Below are 21,342 nucleotides of genomic sequence, written 5' to 3'. Positions count from 1 at the left end.
CTAAGAACACTCTCGAACAAGCCACCTTTCAAACAAAAAAAATTAAATTAAAATCGGTTCATTAGTTTAGGAGCTACGATGCCACAGACAGATACACAGATACACAGACAAACAGATACACACGTCAAACTTATAACACCCCTCTTTTTGGGTCGGGGGTTAAAAATTACAGTGAAACTTTAGTAATATCACTGCAGTTTCAATAGCGAACAGTTAGATGTAGTAAGTTAGTTAAATCACCAGAGATGTAGTATAATTTAACTGCATTAAACTACCGGGGAACACAGCTCCTAGGACCTAGATAGTTGTAAAGAGCTTCGGTCTAAGATATCAAGTGCTGTTCGCATTGAATTAACATACATGATTCACCGCTCTTTATACCTACCGTACCTACCTAATGTTATGCTTGCCTGATACATTTATTTTACATTTATACATACTGCTACAATAAATAGGTAGGTATCTAATTTACTACTAGAAAATGCCCGCGGCTGCGCCCGCGTGGAGGAACTCTTTGATTTTCCGCGATAAAAAGTAGCCTATGTGCTAGTCCAGGATATTATCTATCTCCATTCCAAATTTCAGCCAAATCCATTCAGTAGTAATTGCGTTAAAGAGTAACAAACATACACACACACATACAAACTTTCGCCTTTATAATATTAGTGTGACGGGGACAACGGGACAAGTTTTTAATAATTTTATTCGAATCCCGATGTCCCGGTTAACGGGGACACGGTTAGCGGGGACAACGGGACAAGTTTTTAACCTCCGACCCAAAAAGAGGGGTGTTATAAGTTTGACGTGTGTATCTGTGTAACTGTCTGTGGAATCGTAGCGCCTAAACGAATGAACCGATTTTAATTTACTTTTTTTTGTTTGAAAGGTGGCTTGATCGAGAGTGTTCTTAGCTATAATCCAAAAAAATTGGTTCAGCTGTTTAAAAGTTATCAGCTATTTTCTAGTTTTCATGTAGAAAAGAAGGTTAGATAACCCTTAGGTTAATAATATTCAAGTGTCAATTGACAAATGTCAAGTTGTCAAGATGGACGTTGCCTAGATATACATAATTATTTATTTGAAAATGATTTGTCGGGGGTGTTGAAAATTTTTAATTTACACTTGTTAATAATTTTATTCGAATCCCGCTGTCCCCGTCAACGGGGACACGGTTAGCGGGGCCAACGGGACTACACGAATTGAAGGTGTTTTTTTTTAAATAATTATAAAATGGATATGATAAGATTATAGACCACTTGCGATTACAGACTGAATTCACTCTATTCCACTCAAAAAATTTTATGGTTTTTGATATCCAGTATCAAGTTTATATTTTTTAAGTACTTACAAAGATTCCGATGAATTGAGAACCTCCTCCTTATTTGGAAGTCGGTTAAAAAGAAACACAAGTAAATCAAACTCCGCATCATAATCTTCTGATGAACTATCGAGAGAATCTAGCAATAAAGTATCCATTATTAATTTGTCCGACGAGACGTTAGGATGACGATCCTAATTCCCAACTAATTTGGTCGATAAGATACTATCTCATAGTGTAAAGGTCAATTGCAGGTTGTAAATTATAATTGTATTATATCCATACAAGATCCCATAATGAACAAGTGTAAATTAAAAAATTTATAACACCCCCGACAAGTGAAGGTTACAGTAACTAGAAAAGAGCTGATAACTTTCAAACGGCTGAACCGATTTTCTTGGATTATAGCTAAGAACACTCTCGATCAAGCCACCTTTCAAACAAAAAAAAAACTAAATTAAAATCGGTTCATTAGTTTAGGAGCTATGATGCCACAGACACAGATACACAGATACACACGTCAAACTTATAACGCCCCTCTTTTTGGGTCGGGGGTTAAAAACTAGGTTCAAAGATTTACATACATTCCACCAATCCAATACTTTCAAGTATTATTCCTCGTACAGTCAAAACAGTGACAAATCCCAAACGGTTTTTTCCGTCTAAAATCTGTCGAAAAAATCTCAATCCTCGCTTATACATTTCCCTCAATGTACTCGTAAATTAAGCTCATAAATCACAATATAATCATCCCCTAAACCGCATAAATGCACCCCAAAACATCCCTTAATACCTAGAGCAATAATAATAAAATCGCTTGGACGAGTTTAGCTTTGTGTGTGCTGTATGCACGCTGTATGGAATTACTTGTATTGTTCTATTTGCCGTAATCTGAACTTCATTTTGGGTTGCGCTGTAACAATTCCCATATGTTATGTTTTCTCTCAAATATCTATTTGAGTTGAATGTATTAATCTCTTAAATACATTTGTATGGATAGTAGAGATATTTGGGTTATCGTTTGTTACATAGGTTGTCTGGGAGACATCACTAGTTGTGAAAAGGCCGCCTTTATACCTTAACTTGCCTTTAAATAATAAGTAAGTAATATCATCCATTGGATGATAGAGTTCCACTAAGGTTTACATGATGAGAGTCATTCCGTCTATTTATCAATAGGGTATGATAGTGTTTCCATAAATAATATAAATTATTATTTATAGAAATACAACCTGTAATAGAGCCTCGATAGCTCAACGGTTGAGGAGCGGACTGAATTCCGAAAGGTCGGCGGTTCAAATCCCACCCGTTGCACTATTGTCGTACCCACTCCTGGCACAAGCTTTACGCTTAATTGGAGGGGAAAGGGGAGTATTAGTCATGATTAGCATGGCTAGTATTCTTTAAAAAAAAAAAATAGTAATATTGTGAAGTGGTGATAATAAAAAAAAAATTGTACCCGGCTGAGTTTGTTGTGGGCTCTTCTCAGACTCGGGCACGTTTGGAACCCTCGTAGCTCTACATAAGTTTACATAATGAATACTATATCATCTTTCAAATCTTTCAAATCTGACAAACAAAAGGTGTACCTGTTTTGAATACACGATTTTGATTTGAATTTACGAGATGAAGTCAAATTATAAATTATAATGGGTTGTTAATAAAATAGCATTTCAACTTGTATTTAAAAGTAACTTCGGCAAGTCCTGTTTATCTAAACTCTTTATAAGCTCTAATTGATATGAAACTAGTCAAACAGTACTTTATTCCCAAACATAATTCTTAAAAACATCGTATAAAAATCCCAGCTCAATCTTCCCAATCGCCATTTGCATTCAGAAAAACAACCGACAGTAGCCGGGTTCAAGCAATCTCGACAGCGTTCTCAAATACATCCCCTATCCCCTCCATCGTATTTTATTATCGGATATCGTATCCTCGCGCACATACAAATAAATTGCGACCGTATCCTCAGGGGATTTGATTTCAAATTCGCTTGCAGCGAACAATATCGCCTAATCCGCACAATCAACAGAATTCTATGCCGTCAAGTTAGGGATGCCACAATCGGAATTAATATTGACCCTTGTGGCTATAAATCTCTTCGGTTGCCCAGTGTAGGAGGTTCCACTGCAAATGGAAGGAACTCTTTTCAGTTTTGGGGTTCCTTACCTCAAAAGGAAAAAGGAACCTTTAAAGGTACGTTCACTTCGTTGTCTGTCTATCTGTCTAGTGTCTATCTGTATGTGTCTGTCGTGTCTGTCAAGAAAACCTATAGGATACTTCCCGTTGACCTAGAATCATTCAACTCCTATAGGGTACTTCCCCTTGGCCTAGAATCATCCGAAAAAAAAACATCCGAATACTGTGAATTTATGGTTACATCACAAAAAATTAAAATATGTTCATGAACAAATAGCATAGTCTTTTCAATTTTCAAAGTAAGATATATACCAAGTGGAATATAATATGAAAGGGCTCTACCTGTACATTCTAATACAGACTTTTATTTATTTTTATGCATAATGGTTTTTGATTAATCGTTCAAAATGTCGGATAAAATACCGACAGCGACTGAAAAGCCGTGCCGCCAGGCGATTCAACGTTCTGGTACGATGCCGTACTCCTTCCAGGCTACCACGCTCACATCTTAGACTGCATCATCACTTACCACCAGGTGAAATTGCAGTCAATGGCTTACTTATATCTGAAAAAAAGGTTATCTAGTAGCCCTGTGTACTCTCTTCGCCATAGAATAAAATAAATGTGGCAGATACGCATTGTTGAATATCTCTAATTCCATCTTATGAATGTTGACTAAATTCGCGTATTCGCTTCCCTCCCTCTTGGAGCCCAGGGGAGTGGGGGGAGTGGGGGGTGGGGGGTGGCGGCGATGGTTTCTCTTATCGCTAACACTTAACTGTAATTGTGTCGTTTAATATTTGCGCGTTGCCTGTTTTTCAGGTGAGATACTGGATGCGATTTTAGCTTCATTATTTTATTTTCTACTAGCTGACGCCCGCGACTTCGTCCGCGTGGATTTAGGTTTTTCGAAATCCCGTAGGAACTCTTTGGTTTTCCGGGATAAAAAGTAGCCTATGTGCTAATCCAGGATATTATCTATCTCCATTCCGAATTTCAGCCAAATCCATCCAGTAGTTTTTGCGTGAAGGAGTAACAAACACACACACACACACACACACACATACAAACTTTCACCTTTATAATATTATTAAGTGTGATGGCGTTGTAAACCAAAAGTGGCAGCCAGTATGGTTTGCCCTCTTTATAGTTCTCTCCAAAGTCGGTCACCCATCCCGTAGATTTGGGTCAACGTTGCTTAACAATCACAAACGTTTGATATGCGTTTTCACAGCTAGGCCACTCGTGTTTTAATTTTAATTTTAAGACTTAAAACTATGAAATAAGTGTTTTTTTGGGGTTATCAAATTAATTTATGAAGCTCAAATATCAATTTTTTTAGTGACATAACTTGAAAAAATTAAGAACTTTCATACAAACTTTTATTTTCTATTTAACCCCCTTTTAAGGTAGAAAGGTCCTGAAATAGGTATGTCTTTATGTTTAACCTGTAGCCTCTAGACAAATTATACCAACTTTCATTGATAGAGTCATGGACCATGGTATATAATCGCTATAGGGATGGAATTTCCAAAAACCGTCTTTTAGAACCTACTGTCAACATTTTAAAGTTTCTAACCTCAGCGGTTTAGGCTGTGCATTGATGGATAGATCAGTCAGTCGGTTAGTCAGTCAGTTAGTCAGTCAGTCGGTAAGTCAGTCAGTCGGTAAGTCAGTCAGCCAGTCAGTCAGTCAGTCAGCCGGTTAGTAAGTCAGTCAGTCAGTCGGTTATTCAGCCAGTCAGTAGGTTAGTCAGTCAGTCAGTCGGTTAGTCAGTCAAGTCGGTTAGTCAGTCAAGTCGGTTAGTCAGTCAAGTCGGTTAGTCAGTCAAGTCGGTTAGTCAGTCAGTCAATCTGGACAAGTCTCTATATGTAGGTATAGATTGAAGTACCAGGGCCGCAGAACTCGCTAAGCGGTAAACTCCCCTCTTTTGAAAGTCATTACACTGAGAGCGACTCAAGTGACTCAAGTCGTATTAAAAATAAACTCAATTGCTCTCCTTTCATACTATGAGTGTATCCCATTATCCATCGTGTTTTTATGTGGTTTTAAGTGCTGCATTACTTCAAAATACCTATACCAGAGTGAGCTACAGTGTAGAAACTCTCTTTTTGATCCTAAATTTTTTTAAATTCAGATACAAGTTAGGCCTTGACTGCAATCATACCTGGTGGTAAGTGATGGTGCAGTTTAAGATGGAAGCGGGCTAACCTGACAGGGGGCATCGTACCGGAACGCTAAATCGCTTGGCGGCACGACTTTGCCGGTAGGGTAGTAACTAGCCACGGCCGAAGCCTCCCACCAGACGAAATCAAATTAAGGTTATTATGTACGTTTTCGCAATTCTTTAATATCACTTGTTTTAACGGTCAAGGAAAGCATCGCTGACCATGCTTGAGAGTTCTCCAAAATGTTCTCAAAGGTGTTATAGGTTTTCTTGACGACGGACGGACGGACAGACAGACAGACAACAAAGTGATCCTATAAGGGTTCCGTTTTTCCTTTTGACGTATGGAACACTAAAAATGGATTATACTTTATCCTTTCCATTATCTTGCCCAGACTTTAAAGTTATTGTAACTTAGCTCGTGAAAAGTTATCTTCCCAGCTTCCAAGTATCAAGATGAACTGCTTAATATATTCATGGGTCGAGATTAAACAGTCGCCGCTCCCTCGATATTAAACTTGTAATTATTCATTATTGGTTATTGCATCTTTTTTGCTTCTTTTCTTGCCTCTCGTTCGCCTTTGAATAAATAATATCTCGTCGGATAAATTCAGATTTCGATTCCTTGTTTTTTGTTAGCGTCGATATTAAAATCTTGTGATTTTCATTCTTTTTTAAAATAATCTAAAATCTTTTGACGTGACAACGTCTTATAATTTGATAGAGCCGGCTGCACGCACGAAAAAACATGACTCATGCGGCGTTACCTCGCTCTGAGGCGTTCCATGTAAGGCTTGAAGCGCAAGCGAGACCGCGGAACGAGCGACAAAGAAGCACAATCGGCCTTTGTTGTCACGTTCAACTATCGTCAGTAAACCGACTTTACAGACAACCAATTTTTTTTTAAACAATAGTAGCCGTGTTAATCATGACTAATACTCCCCTTTCCCCTCCAATTAAGCGTAAAGCTTGTGCCAGGAGTGGGTACGACAATAGTGCAACGGGTGGGGTTTGAACCGTTCGACCTTTCGGAATTCAGTCCGCTCCTCAACCGTTGAGCTATCGAGGCTTTGAAATGAAATAAACTTTGAGTTTTTTTTTTCTGATTACAGAATGTCAAAAGCTACAAATTTTTGAATAATAAGTAGTTTTACTTTACCGTAAGCCTATAAATTATTATCTTACTAGAAGATGCCGCGGCTTCGCCCGCGTGGATTTCGGTTTTTAAAATCCCGTAGGAACTCTTTGATTTTCCGGGATAAAAAGTAGCCTATGTGCTAATCCAGGATATTATCTATCTCCATTCCAAATTTCAGCCAAATCCATTCAGTAATTATTGCGTGAAAGAGTAACAAACATACACACACACACACACACATACACATACACACACACACATACAAACTTTCGCCTTTATAATATTAGTGTGATATACTATGAAATTTTCCATTGACGCATGTAAACTGTGGAATCAACTTCCTTCTGCGGTGTTTCCGTTAGATTACAACATGGGGTTATTCAAGGGGCGGACCAACAAACTCCTAAAAGGCCGGCAACGCATTGGCGGTTGCTCTGGTGCTGCAAATGTTCATGGGCAGCGCTAATCACTTAACATCAGATGACCCGCCTACTCGTTCGAGATACACTTTGTTCACATGTTCTTTTGTCACTTACACTAGGCACATGTTCACTTATTAGTAAAACTAACTCATAGGGTGTCCTTTTTAGTCATCTCACTATATTCGTTACGTCGAGTAGCTGGATTGCCTCATCGTTAATGTGGTGGTGAAACCTATGATCTTGGGCCTTAGCTTTAGTGATAACTTTGTGAAATGTAGTGAATAATAATGGAGAATCTTTCTCCATTTTACCCGGGTGTAGAAGGGATTACACAACCTCGATGGAGATTCCCAAGCTCATCGGAAGTTAATTAATACAACGATAACAAAGCCTTCAGGAATCCATTAGCATAATAAATTCCACTTTGTTGGCGCAACTTGCAATTTATGAATAGTAAATTAATAAATATTCATTGCACTTAAGTGCTATTCAAATTATATAGCATCCTATAATCATTTTGGAATAGCTATTTTTTTTTAAAGTTGAAAATGTTACAGTAAAACTTAAAGCTAGTCTTATCTAATTAATGTTCAAATCATTGCGTGGAATGGTGCCAAGAATACTGACTGCGGAAATTCAGTCAGTATTCTTGATTTAACCAGGCTGATCCTTTGCGCAAAAAAATGAGCCAGCCTTTCTGTAACCAGATTAGAAATGTCTCGTAATTTTTTACATTCATTCAAGAATAACTTGTATTACAAGTGTAAATTAAAAATTTATAACACCCTCGGACAAGTGAAGGTTATTACAGTAACTAGAAAAAAGCTGATAACTTTCAAACGGCTGAACCGATTTTCTTGGATGATAGCTAAGAACACTCTCGATCAAGCCACCTTTCAAACAAAAAAAACTAAATTAAAATCGGTTCATTCGTTTAGGCGCTACGATGCCACAGACAGATACACAGATACACACGATAAACTTATAACACACCTCTTTTTGGGTCGGGGGTTAAAAACTAGCTGAACCGCCTCGCCAGAATTTCCAAAAATTGTTAGTAGTGTTGTACCTATGTATGTTTGTAATAGATTCTGTGTGCTCCACCGTGGCGCCTAAATTATTGGGCGATTTTGCTAAATATAGTGTCTTTTAATTAAATCTTAATCTAATTTAATAAATCTTAATTTTAATCTTCTTGTAATTCGTTATTATGGTCCGGGTAACTTAGGTTACATTTTATACGAAAAAAATGGACCTGACGGATGTTACATTCAAAAAAGTGGGAGTCTCAAATTTTTTTTTTGCTATTTCATCGGGTGGGATATCAAATGAAACAGCAATTCAGAAGTAAGCACAAGAATCTATTATAATTGCTATGTGCTGATCTCTCTGAAACAATTTATATTTTGTAACAATATTATACCAGCACTTACAAAATAATTGGCAGTAATAGCTTTCTCAAAGAAAGTCTCGTAAAATATCAGATGAAGCTTTTAAAATTCTCTCAAAGCTTAGATCGAAAAACAATTAATGTTCTCACAACAAAGGCTTTGTATCTGTAGTACCTGCTGGATTACAACTTAAGGTGGATTTATATTTGTCTGACGTCACCTGTCTGTCTGTCTGTCCGTCCGTCCGTCCATCGTGTCTGTCAAGAAAACCTATTTGGTACTTCCCGTTGACCTAGAATCATGAAATTTGGTAGGTAGGTAGGTCTTATAGCACAAGTAAAGGAATAAATCAACAGTGAATGGTGTGGTTGCATCACACATCAAAAAATTAAAATGCGTTCACGAAAAAATTAATTTACTAAATCACATATAGATGGCGCTGTTGTCATTAACTTGCAGCGCTGCATATAAAAATGTTAAAATATCTTGTACGGAACCCTTCATATGCGAGTCCAACTCGCACTTGTTCTACAACCGCACCGCACGCCACCGCAAGCAATCTCACCCTCACCGCCTGGGTGCCTGGTGCACTTCGACCGCCCGTTGTGCCAGATCCTTTTTTCCACGCACATGCAAACTCCCATCAACTCCCATCGGCGGTGTTCCCACTAGATTACAACATGGGGTTATTCAAGGGGCTGACCAACAAATTTCTGAAAAGCCAGCAATGCATCGGCGGTACCTCTGGTGCTGCAAATGTTCATAAGCGGCAGTATTCACTTAACATCAGGTGACCCACCTGCTCGTTTGCTCGCTATTTTTTATTTAAAAAAAAGAATAACTCTGGATCACGCGGTGGCAATCGACAAATTGTGGAACCAATTTCTTCGGCAGTGTTTCCACCGGATTTCAGCATGGGGAAATCAAGGCAAAAGTTTTTAATTCGATAAGTAGGATATTTGGTCGTTTCAACATGGTTGTTTCCATCTGTTTGGTGGAACTTTATCAAATTAAACATAGAGATTTCCAAGAATGTACTTTGGAAGACGTAGTTTATATTACCATTGTAAGCAATATCGCACATGTCGGCCAGAACAAAGATTAATCGATGTGGAAACGCTTCTGGTGAACATATTTTACTTACTTTATTGCTTTTCTTTGTAAATTTTCATTACATTACGTTCACTCTTTTAGAGTAATGAATATTTTACAAGAGCTTCCGTACTTAACTCGCTCTCTCTATATGTGTCGTTTTCTTAATTGGATTGCTGCCTGTGTCAAAAATAAATTATTTCTTAATTATTAATAATCACTAAGTGGCTCTTCCAAAATTCGTAAAATCCACGTCCTCTGTTTGGTTTACCAAGAGGTGGCACGTTCACAGTACTCACAAAAACGTACTATAACTCACCAAACAAAAAAAAAATCAAAATCGGTTCATATTTGGCGGAGCAATCGCGTAACAAACATAAAAAAACATACAGTCGAATAGAGAATCTCCTCCTTCTTTGAAGTCGGTTAAAAAATTGAAATAGTTCTAGAAATCCCCAATCTAAACGACTGTTAAAGTAGTTCTTTAACAGTCGTTTAGATTGGGGATTCTTCAAAAAGTAATGAAGGAACAGCTCATAAATAAATCCTCAATAATACCCTCACAATCAGTCCGCTCGGCGCTCGCTCGTCAGGCGCGAGTCCAGTAATCCCTCTCAGCGGATAATTACGCCAGTGTTCCAAGGCGCGGCTTAGCGAGGAATACTTATTGCTCTGATTCCCTTTGGAGGATTACCCGACCGGACTGCAGATCAAATGTTTCTGCGAAAATTCACAGACATCATGCAGTCATTACCCATATTATAAATGCGAAAGTGTTGGCTTGTTGGTTTGCTGATTTGGTCCTTCAATCAGGTCGGAATATGGCAACGAATTGACCTGATTTTTCGCATGGATACAATTTAAGACCTGGGGAGTAACATGGCTACTTTTTATCCCGGGAAATCAGTGAGTTTTACGGGATTTTTAATAATTACTCATAAATAAATCTTCAATAATACCCTCAAAATCAGTCCGCTCGACGCTCGTTCAGGCACGAGACCAGTAATCTCTCAGCGGATAATTACGCCAGTGTTCCAAGCCGTGGCTTAGCGCGGAATACTTATTGCTCTGATTCCCTTTGGACGATTACCCGACCGGACTGCAGATCAAATGTTTATCTGAAAATTCACAGGCATCATCCATTACCCATATTATAAATGCGAAAGTGTTGGCTTGTTGGTTTCCTGATTTGGTCCTTCAATCAGGTCAGAATATGGCAACGAATTGACGTGATTTTTCGCATGGATACAATTTAAGACCTGGAGAGTAACATGGCTACTTTTTATCCCGGGAAATCAGTGAGTTTTACGGGATTTTTAATAATTACTCATAAATAAATCTTCAATAATACCCTCACAATCAGTCCGCTCGGCGCTCGCTCGTCAGGCGCGAGTTCAGTAATCCCTCGCAGCGGATAATTACGCCAGTGTACCAAGGCGCGGCTTGGCGCGGAATACTTATTGCTCTGATTCCCTTTGGAGGATTACCCGACCGGACTGCAGATCAAATAGTTCTGTGAGAATTCAGACATCATGCAGTCATTACCCACATTATAAATGCGAAAGTGTTGGCTTGTTGGTTTGTTGATTCGTCTTTCAATCAGATTGGAATATGGCAACGAATTGACGTGATTTTTCGCATGGATACAATTTAAGACCTGGAGAGTAACATGGCTACTTTTTATCCCGGGAAATCAGTGAGTTTTACGGGATTTTTAATAATTACTCATAAATAAATCTTCAATAATACCCTCACAATCAGTCCGCTCGACGCTCGTTCAGGCTCGAGTCCAGTAATCTCTCTCAGCGGATAATTACGCCAGTGTACCAAGTCGCGGCTTAGCGCGGAATACTTATTGCTCTGATTCCCTTTGGAGGATTACCCGACCGGACTGCAGATCAAATAGTTCTGTGAGAATTCAGACATCATGCAGTCATTACCCACATTATAAATGCGAAAGTGTTGGCTTGTTGGTTTGTTGATTCGTCTTTCAATCAGATTGGAATATGGCAACGAATTGACGTGATTTTTCGCATGGATACAATTTAAGACCTGGAGAGTAACATGGCTACTTTTTATCCCGGGAAATCAGTGAGTTTTACGGGATTTTTAATAATTACTCATAAATAAATCTTCAATAATACCCTCACAATCAGTCCGCTCGGCGCTCGCTCGTCAGGCGCGAGTCCAGTAATCCCTCGCAGCGGATAATTACGCCAGTGTTCCAAGGCGTGGCTTAGCGCGGAATACTTATTGCTCTGATTCCCTTTGGAGGATTACCCGACCGGACTGCAGATCAAATGTTTCTGCGAGAATTCACAGGCATCATCCAGTCATTACCCATGTTATAAATGCGAAAGTGTTGGCTTGTTAGTTTGCTGATTTGGTCCTTCAATCAGGTCGGAATATGGCAACGAATTGACGTGATTTTTCTCATGGATACAATTTAAGACCTGGAGAGTAACATGGCTACTTTTTATCCCGGAAAATCAGTGAGTTTTACGAGATTTTTAGTAATTACTCATAAATGAATCTTCAATAATACCCTCATAATCAGTCCGCTCGGTGCTCGTTCAGGCACGATTCCAGTAATCTCTCGCAACGGATAATTACGCCAGTGTTCCAAGCCGCGGCTTAGCGCGGAATACTTATTGCTCTGATTCCCTTTGGAGGATTACCCGACCGGACTGCAGATCGAATGTTTCTGTGAGAATTCACAGGCATCATCCAGTCATTACCCATGTTATAAATGCGAAAGTTTTTGTTTGTTGATTTGTCCTTCAATCAGGTCTGAATGTGGCAACGGATCGACATGATTTTTCGCATGGATACAATTTAGAACCTAGAGATTCGAGAGAGAGGGACACCTCCAAACAGCAAAGTGCCATTTAAAGTGAAAATGCCCGCAAAACTCGGGTCAATGCTCCACCTATGACGCGGCATTGACATCAAGTGACCTATTTACGGAACGTTCGTTGACCTCTAGCGTGAGGCAGATGTTTTCTTTGCAACATATTGTGAATTTTTAAAAATAAATACAAGATTTGAAAAAAAATCGCAGTTTTTTTTATCAGTAATGTTCAGTACTATCACCTGTCTTAGTTTTTGCTAGAAGAGTGAGTAGGCATCCTCTTGGCAGGCACGCTACGACTTAGACCTCGCCAATGCTTTATCATCAATAGGTAGGTCCTTATTGCTCTGATTCCCTTTGGGCGATTACCCGGTTGGTCTGCAGATCAAATGTTTCTGTAAGAATAACTCTCAAAAGATATTTACGAACTGTTGTTTCTTCAACCGAAAGGTCCGCTGTAAAATACAGATCTCTTGCAATGATTTTATTAAGGTTTTAACAAGGGATTCTTATACTTTCGTTCATTCTGTAACTTGAAATTTAGTAGTTAAACTTAATATCGCTACGTTCCTTGAAGCATAAACAAAAAAATTCAGTGTAAGTACCTCCAGAACATAAAAAGAGTGTGAGTTGAAGTTCCCTTTGCCCCTTTGAAGTGATACTTACTTGAATAGGTATTTTCCATTTTATGAATAATTAACTCGCGAAAAAAGATTCCGAATAAATAAGTTTAAGAATTCCATTTCAGGATAAAAATACACACGATAATTTTTTCGATACATCGCCAAATATTTACGGAATATATTATTTATTATGGACTAGAGGATGCCCGCGACTTCGTCCGCGTGCACTTAGGTTTTTAAAGATCCCGTGGGAACTGTTTCATTTTCTGGGATAAAAAGTTACCTATGTCAGTTACAGGGACGCAAACTACTTCATTACCTTTCATACAAATTGGTCAAGCGGATGGGTCTTTAGAAATGGGAACCCTTTGATTTTACGGGATATATGTCTATCCCCGTCCTATGTCCGTCCCTGGAATATAAGCTAACTCTGTGCCAAATTTCGTCAGAATCAGTTAAATTGTTGGGCCGTGAAAAGGTAGCAGACAGACAGGCAGACAGACACACTTTCGCATTTATAATATTAGTATGGATGAAACCATTCATATTTTTAGCGATTCACTGTACTATTCATAAGTTGCAACTTGGCAACAAAGGCAAAAAGTAGTTGCTGTTATAACTCGAATAGCAACAAAGCCTTTGTACTCGCTACGTTAATTAGTTGCCGATGCACTTGCAAGTTGCACTTTTGTAATACTTTGAACACTTTTAGTCTCTCTAATTTCTTTGAAAGTGCTGTTATGAAAATGGAAATTAATTAAGTTACCTTTATACATCGATGCCTACATATTATATTCAGTGCTTCTTATCCAAATCTGTCAAGTTACGGTTGGCTGAATTAGGAACTTTTTTTTATTAAATCAAGAGTGATTGAAGAAATCTGTAAGTAAATATAAAGATTGCGCACGATAAATCAAAACCTATTATGCATTAAAATAATAAAAAATTGTTTTAGAATGTACCCATAGGTAAATTTCTTTATAATATGATACCCCACTTGATGTAGTTGGTTCCGTTTTTCCTTTGACGTACGGAACCCTAAAAACTTCTTATAGTCTGTCGACTGATTGCTGCTACTACAAAAGAAAAAAAAAACAACGGCCATCTCTTGGTTTATTGGAAATCTGTAATGAAGGTACTTGAAATGCCCTATTTGTTGTGTCCCTAATATACTCATATAAAACAGGTAGGGACCTTTATTTGAGAGGGTCGATCTACCTGATAGCACGGCCTGATAATGGACGAGGTCAACCTTTTTATCATAATTGCCTCGGAGAGTATTATCTTTCATGAATTTATTGGACTGGATCCCATTTCGTATTTCAACGCACAATTTTATTGTTTATACGTCATAATTTGGTTGGTAATTTATTTCTTCTACTGTTTATATCAATTTTTAAATTATACTTATTTATATTTTATTTTATCTCCATTTTTTTTTCTCTATCGTCTGGCTTTACAAAGATTAGCCAATGTCAAGTTTGTAGTTATTTGTAACAAGTTAGGGAAACTATACAAGTATGGACCCCGTGTTTGCCGGCGCTCGCCGACACACGCACGGCACCCCCTTAGAGCGCTTTCCAGTCAGTTTCAACAAAAAAAAACACTCCAAAAAGGCAGAGCACGCCCGTCAGCCAACACCAACACAGACGAAGACAGGCCTTTTTAATATATTAGTGTAGATTAAAACATACGAACTGAATTGAACCTACTCCTTTTTTATAGTTAACTAGCCGATGCCCGCGACTTCGCCCGCGTGGATTTAGGTTTTTCGAAATCCCGAGGAAACTTTTTGATTTTCCGCGATAAAAAGTAGCCTATGTGCTAATCCAGGATATTATCTATTTCCATACCAAATTTCAGACAAATCCGTCCAGTAGTTTTTGCGTGAAGGAGTAACAAACATACACACACACACACACACACACACACACACACATATACATACTTTCACCTTTATAATATTAGTGTGATAATAGGTTAGCTTTCCAGACTTACAAGCACATTTAGGCTATCCAAGTCTAGTTTTATTGCAAGCGCAGTTAAGTTCAACAGTAACAATACATTTTATTAGCTCAGTGTCGATTACAGTACGGACGATGCAGTGCAGACAGTGGCAATAAAGCGCTGTAGCGCTGTAGAGCGCTTAACGGCCGCGTCCCGAGCAATTACAGGCGGCCTTATTGCGACCACAGACCATGAGTGTATCTACTGAGACAGTGCTAACATTGCTTACAGTCCGAACATTTCAACTCATACTGTTATGCTGGGATAATCCATTCTAATAGAATTGAGTAAGTGTGTCTGTCAGTCTGTTACTTTTCTATGGTCCATTTATTCAATAGATTTTCATGAGGTACGAAGATTTTTATTTTATTTTATTTATTGTATTTACATTATTCTTACAACTATTTACTTACATTGTATTCTTAGCGCCCTGAAGTCTTGGCGACTTGTCTGGGCGCTGCACATTCCTCTTTAAAATTAACTATATGAAATACGGGTGAGACAGTACACTCAATACAATATTATGTCGGTATAAGATATTATATGCAAGGTAGGGTACCTACTTGGTTGCACAGCGCACGAACATTAGGTATTTTAGGTGTTAGATAACTTGCATCGTGGAGACGCATACTTTTTATCCCAGAAAATCAAAGAGTTTTCACGGAAATGAGGAAGCAAATCGCGACCTCCAGCTTGCTGGACCGATGACCTGAAGAAGTTAGCGGGAAGCGGATGGATGAGAAAGGCGGAGGACCGCGTGCTGGCGCGCTCTTAAAAAGGCCTGTATCCAGCAGTGAAGCCATTCAGGTGGATTGGATTGGATTGGATAAAACCTTCAGGACTACGTAGGGACATAGAACTTGCGTTAGAACATAGAAGGCGTTGCCTCGTGGTTCGATAGTAAAATGGCCAGGAGGGAATCAGGTCGATTAGTTCCTTATAAATAAACTCCGAAATAGACTCTACATTGAAGTCCCCATCTGCCATGTTTCAAATTCAAATTCAAATTCAAAATATTTTTATTCAATTAAACTTTTACAAGTGCTTTTGAATCGTCAAAATAATCTACCACTGGTTCGGAATGCCGTTCCTACCGAGAAGAACCAGCAAGAAACTCGGCGGTTGCTCTTTTCAAGTATTCATTTTACAATAATATGCCATACTGTATACCTACAAGCAATTGCAGCACCGTGTATTGCTGGAGCGAGTCAAATCCAAGCTTTTTTAACCGACTTCCAAAAAAGGCGGAGGTTCTCAATTCGTCGGAATCTTTTTTTTTTCATTTACATAATCTTAGATTGTATAATAAGCTTTTCAAAATATTGCAGCATTAATATCGACAAAGATCCTATATGTAGAATTTCTGATAGTTACCTAGAATCTTAAAGCTTTGAAGCTTCAAAGCACTTCCCGCCCCAAATCATACGATACCTCGTTAAATCTCAGTAAATCCTCGAGGAAGACTCGGTTCATTATACAGAAACCAAACCCAGTCTTCGCGGCGAACTTAACTACTGTATCTATAAGCTACACTAGTTCGCATCTGCGACTTTGAGCGCTTACAACTTATAACTTTAACCATCTCATGCACCATCTTAAATAACCTCTAAGTAAACTTCTTTGAAATACGAGTAGGTGCTCGCTCACAAAGCCTTTTGAAATTTTATCTCCGTCTGTTGGACTTGCACTAGTTTGCATATTACATCCTGAGTGCCTAGTGGGAGATTTTTAACCTATTCGATCGCGTAAAAGTTAACTGCGTTTTGTATGGAATTGAAACAGCGCCATCTAGTGACAAGAAGATGGCGCTGTTTCAATTCCATACAAAACGCAGTTAACTTTTACGCGATCGAACTGCACTGGTGAAGTGCGCGGCGTGGTGGCCTCAGCGCCATTTCTTGTCGTCTAGGCTAACAGGAAACCTCTCGCTGTCGAGCATAATAGACTGCATGACTGGTAGTGTCACGAGTTGGAGCGTTCTGCGTAATGGCCTCCTTCTGTGAAACTTCATAACACTGAAGAGAGCTGGACGCTGACGCCCACCCGCTCCGCAGAAGAAGACAGGGGAGAAGAAGGAGACATCACGCTCATCTTCTCCCGCACTAGGAGTTTGCTGTAAACCTGTGCCAGTTCAACGTCGGGACGTCTCAGTCGCATATGATACCCGGGATCCTAAGACGCCTCATACCTGACGCGGACGGTATTGCTGGGGTTTTTAGTTTAGCTGGGTATGTTGTACATAGCTAGTGAGTCCCACATACCCGCTTTAGTGCGGGGTAACTGCATTTCTACCAGCGGAAAAAAAAGTTTGGAATGCAGATTTTTTTAAATAATATGTATAAATAGCGAGGAAATCAGCAGGTGGGTAACCTGATGATCCGTGATTACAACCACCCATGAACATTTGCAGGACGAGAGGAACCGTCACGCATTCCTAGCTTTTCAGGAATTTGTAGATCCCGTGGGAACTGTTTGATTTTCCGGGATAAAAAGTTGCCTATTTCGATTACAAGGACGCAAGCTACTTCGGTACCTTTCATATAAATCGGTTAAGTGGATGGGTCTTTAGAAATCCCGCGGGAACTCTTTGGTTTTCCGGGATTAAAAGTTTACACCCGTCCCCGGGATACAAGCTAACCCTGTACCTTTCGTCAGAATCGGTTACACTGTTGGGCCGTGAAACGGTAGCAGACAGATAGACAGATAGATAGACACACTTTCGCATTTATAATATTAGAATGGATTTTGCGCTTGACGATAATCATGCTTATAAAAGCAATGATGGGGTATAGATTGGAGTGCGCTTGCTTAGAATATGCTTTGAAGATATACGTGGCTGAAAACACGGACGCCATAAGGGCATTTCACACTTTAGGAAACTCGAAAAAGGTTTCGTGCGGGTAGATTGGATGTCGACCACATAAGGTATCAAACTATCAACGTTCATGATTTTTTGCTGTCGAAGTCAAAGTTTTTTTTTTTAAAGAATATTAGCCATGCTAATCATGACTAATACTCCCTTTTCCCCTCCAATTAAGTGTAAAGCTTGAATAGTGTAAGCTTGGCCCATATTAATTATCTATAAACGTGTAGAAGTTACTGATTAAATAGTTGGCGCCGCTCAAATCATAACAAATCATAACATCATATTAGAAGGCGTCATTGATTGGCTGAAGTTGTTCAACATCTGATCGATAAACGTACTGTATATAAAATTCTTATAGTTTTTAGTTGATGAATTGTAGCATAATAAAGGATAATATTTGTAATCAATATATAAGATGAAAACATCTTTATTACTTAGATGATTTGTTAAACGAGCTTGATGATTTGTATATTAGTCACTAAGTTTATTCATTGTACAATTTGGATTGGCCGATAACGATAAGATAAAAAGGGGAGTGGCTAATAAGCGTGGAGAGGTTACCTGTAAGAGTGGTTTTAAAACGACGACATTCGAAAATGTACTAACGTAAGAGGAACAACATTTATTTGACAAATGTAAAAGTTAATAAATTTAAATATGAAATAAAAGTATAATAATTTATCATAAAGATTGTGTTTGTGATTTCGTCAGACCTTACCCAAAAGGTCAGAAGTGGGACATCAAGAAAATATAATATTTTCTTGTCACGCTCACGACTCAGAGAAACAAGTGGAAATATACAGAGGAACGAGAAAGAAGTGGAGGTCTAGTAGACCACAGACATTTTGGAGCACAAGGCCAATATTTGGGCCTCAATATATCAAAGTACCTAGTCATGGCATCAAAGGATTTCTGGATAAACGGGTAGGATCTTTCCATGATTTTATTTTTATTGATACCTATTAATGGTAATTTTTTTTTTATTATTTGTGTGGGTTTTCGTTTTGTTTGTTCTACATTTAGTTATCATTTTGTTAAAAAGCTTTGCTCCGAGTTGGAATGGAAATTATATAACGTTATGATACCTAGAATTACCCACATGTTTATAATTCATCTTGTATATTGGTTATACAAATGCGATCGACCTTCAAATTGTGGTTTAAATAACATTGAGGTATTTAGAAGGCTTATTTTACAATGAAAAATGAAAAATGTTTATTTACAAAATACAGTCTTGTACAATTTTCCTGTGTCTGGTGGTACCCGCACTAGGTTATCCTGTATCGTGGGTACAATGGAATAGATAGTGAACATAGTGTTAAACAATATAAAAAGTGTGGTTTACTTAATGATGGGCGTTATTGTTACTTTTAAATAGTTTTCAGGATGTATCTACTATGTCCTGCCGGGGTTTTATTTCTCATTAAATGATTTCACAGGTGAATATCTCACGGAACGTGGTATTTCAATCTTCACACTTGTAATCGTGTGCCGAATTAGTTTGGTTAAGAGTTACGATAGGGATTTATTTTCACATAGTGGTTTTGTTTTACGGAAGGTGAATTTCTGGATTTAGGTTCAATCGTTTGCTGCACTCATTGTATAGATAGATGTTTTCCTTTTTCTAGCACACAGTGACGCGATATTATCACACAGCACTCATTGGGCATCTTGAATGTTGTTTTGTGAAATTATTATTTTTTGTAAACCGCTTTGGGATAAGGTAGAAAAAGTTACAGTTCTTGCAATTCACGAAGGCGAGTAGCTTATGCTTGTGTTCAAGTCGTATCGGTATAAGTAAGGTACACTAAATGTGTGCGTTTGCGAGCGCTGGCTCGCGACTGATTGGTCCAACACGCACGCACACTTACGCAATGCCCATGTTTACAAGTAAAGATCACTCGCCTTCGTGAATTGCAAGAAGTATACATGAAATAGCTTTTCGTTTTACGCCTGCCAGTGAAATAATCCGTCTCTACTTGTAATGGTTACTAAGTGATTGGGGATATAAAATGTTAATTGATAAAAATGAAGGTGATCCGTTGTAATAAAGTAATAGTGACCAGGGTTAATAAATTAAGCATTTTGAGAAATATAAATCCTAAAATGGGTGTAAAAGTAGGTTTATCTTATCTGGTTATTCTTTAACTAAATTTAAAATTATGGTAGGTAGGTAGTCAGATAGTTTTAAATACGGGGTGCATAAATAAGTGTTTTTTTTACAAAAGTGAGGAGAAATGTTTTCATTTATCTATTTTTACCACTTGAAACGCGTAATGTTTGAGTTTCAAACATAACTTTGCTGATAACAGCTCACCATGAACAACCCATGGCCGGCCCACTACTGAGCAACAAGTGTCTCCTCACAGAATGAGAAGGGTTTAGGCCGTAGTCTACCACGCTAGATAACAGCTAATTTACTTTTAATACTGGCACAATAATTTGAGTACTACGAGTAGCAGGTAGGTATAGTATATGGGCAGCGGGGTTTTTTTTTTTGTTTACCTGTATTCACGCAATTAACTGTGTACTGCCGCATTTAAATGCAATATGATTTTGTTTTTATTGGATTAACATCGCTTGGCGGGTTAAATTCCTGGCAAATGTTCTATTAAAATTAGAGTAAGTTTTTTTTAATGGTAATATACCTACAGTACTGCCCTTAGGGCAGGGCGCGATAATAAGTACCTACTACCAAAATACTATTTTCTTTGTTGTACGAAAGAAATTTTAGGCAAATATCTTTGCACTACGCTCGCGTTTGTGGCATGACATTATCCCAGAAATATATTTAAAAAAAAAATTCACGCTCGCTTGACTCGCTTCGCGATAGTTCAGTTTCGATATGCATTTAGTTAACGAAACTCTCAGGAAACCACGTTTGTTGTGCTCTCGAAATTGATCAGTCTGTTTGATAAAATCGAAATGCGGTGCCTTATAAATTTCGCTTAGGAGCGCCGGTAGTATCTCATGATAATATGAATAGTGATCATAATTATTTTTTTTAGGCTGATTAAGCATTGAAGGTTTTTCGGCTGGTCTGGCATTTCGCCTGATTTTATGTTTTTGCTTATTTAGCGCGTTCAGGAAAGCTTTGACAACGTTTTATAACATGAGTATATATATTTTTTTTTGTTTTAGTTACCGAAACAGAAAAAAAAAGCATTAAAGATGTGGGACCGAGGGATAAATCTAGTGTGATTTTTGGTTGGATTATGAAGTTGTAGTTAGGGTATTTAAAATAGAAAGATTTCAATTGTAGGAAATGATGTAAAACATGTTGAGGATAAGTTGTGTAATAAAGTCGATAATTCACTTGTTGGAT

General features: G+C 38.3%; 1 protein-coding gene and 1 long non-coding RNA gene across 2 annotated transcripts in view; both read left to right on the top strand.

Annotated features, from left to right (window-relative positions):
- Window positions 1-21,342, top strand: part of LOC123877973 — an 87,989-nt gene that overhangs the window by 4,175 nt on the left and 62,472 nt on the right. The gene's annotated exons all lie outside the window — the stretch shown is intronic.
- Window positions 1,577-19,876, top strand: LOC123877977. Its single transcript, XR_006798716.1, has 3 exons — window positions 1,577-1,588; window positions 15,440-15,444; window positions 19,745-19,876. It is a non-coding gene; the product is annotated as an uncharacterized LOC123877977 (long non-coding RNA).

Source organism: Maniola jurtina, chromosome 25, assembly GCF_905333055.1.
Source record: "Maniola jurtina chromosome 25, ilManJurt1.1, whole genome shotgun sequence".
In the NCBI taxonomy this organism is placed as follows: Eukaryota; Metazoa; Arthropoda; class Insecta; order Lepidoptera; family Nymphalidae; genus Maniola; species Maniola jurtina.
The sequence above is the reverse complement of the archived record's forward strand: the minus strand, read 5'-3'. Positions and strand labels throughout refer to the sequence as shown.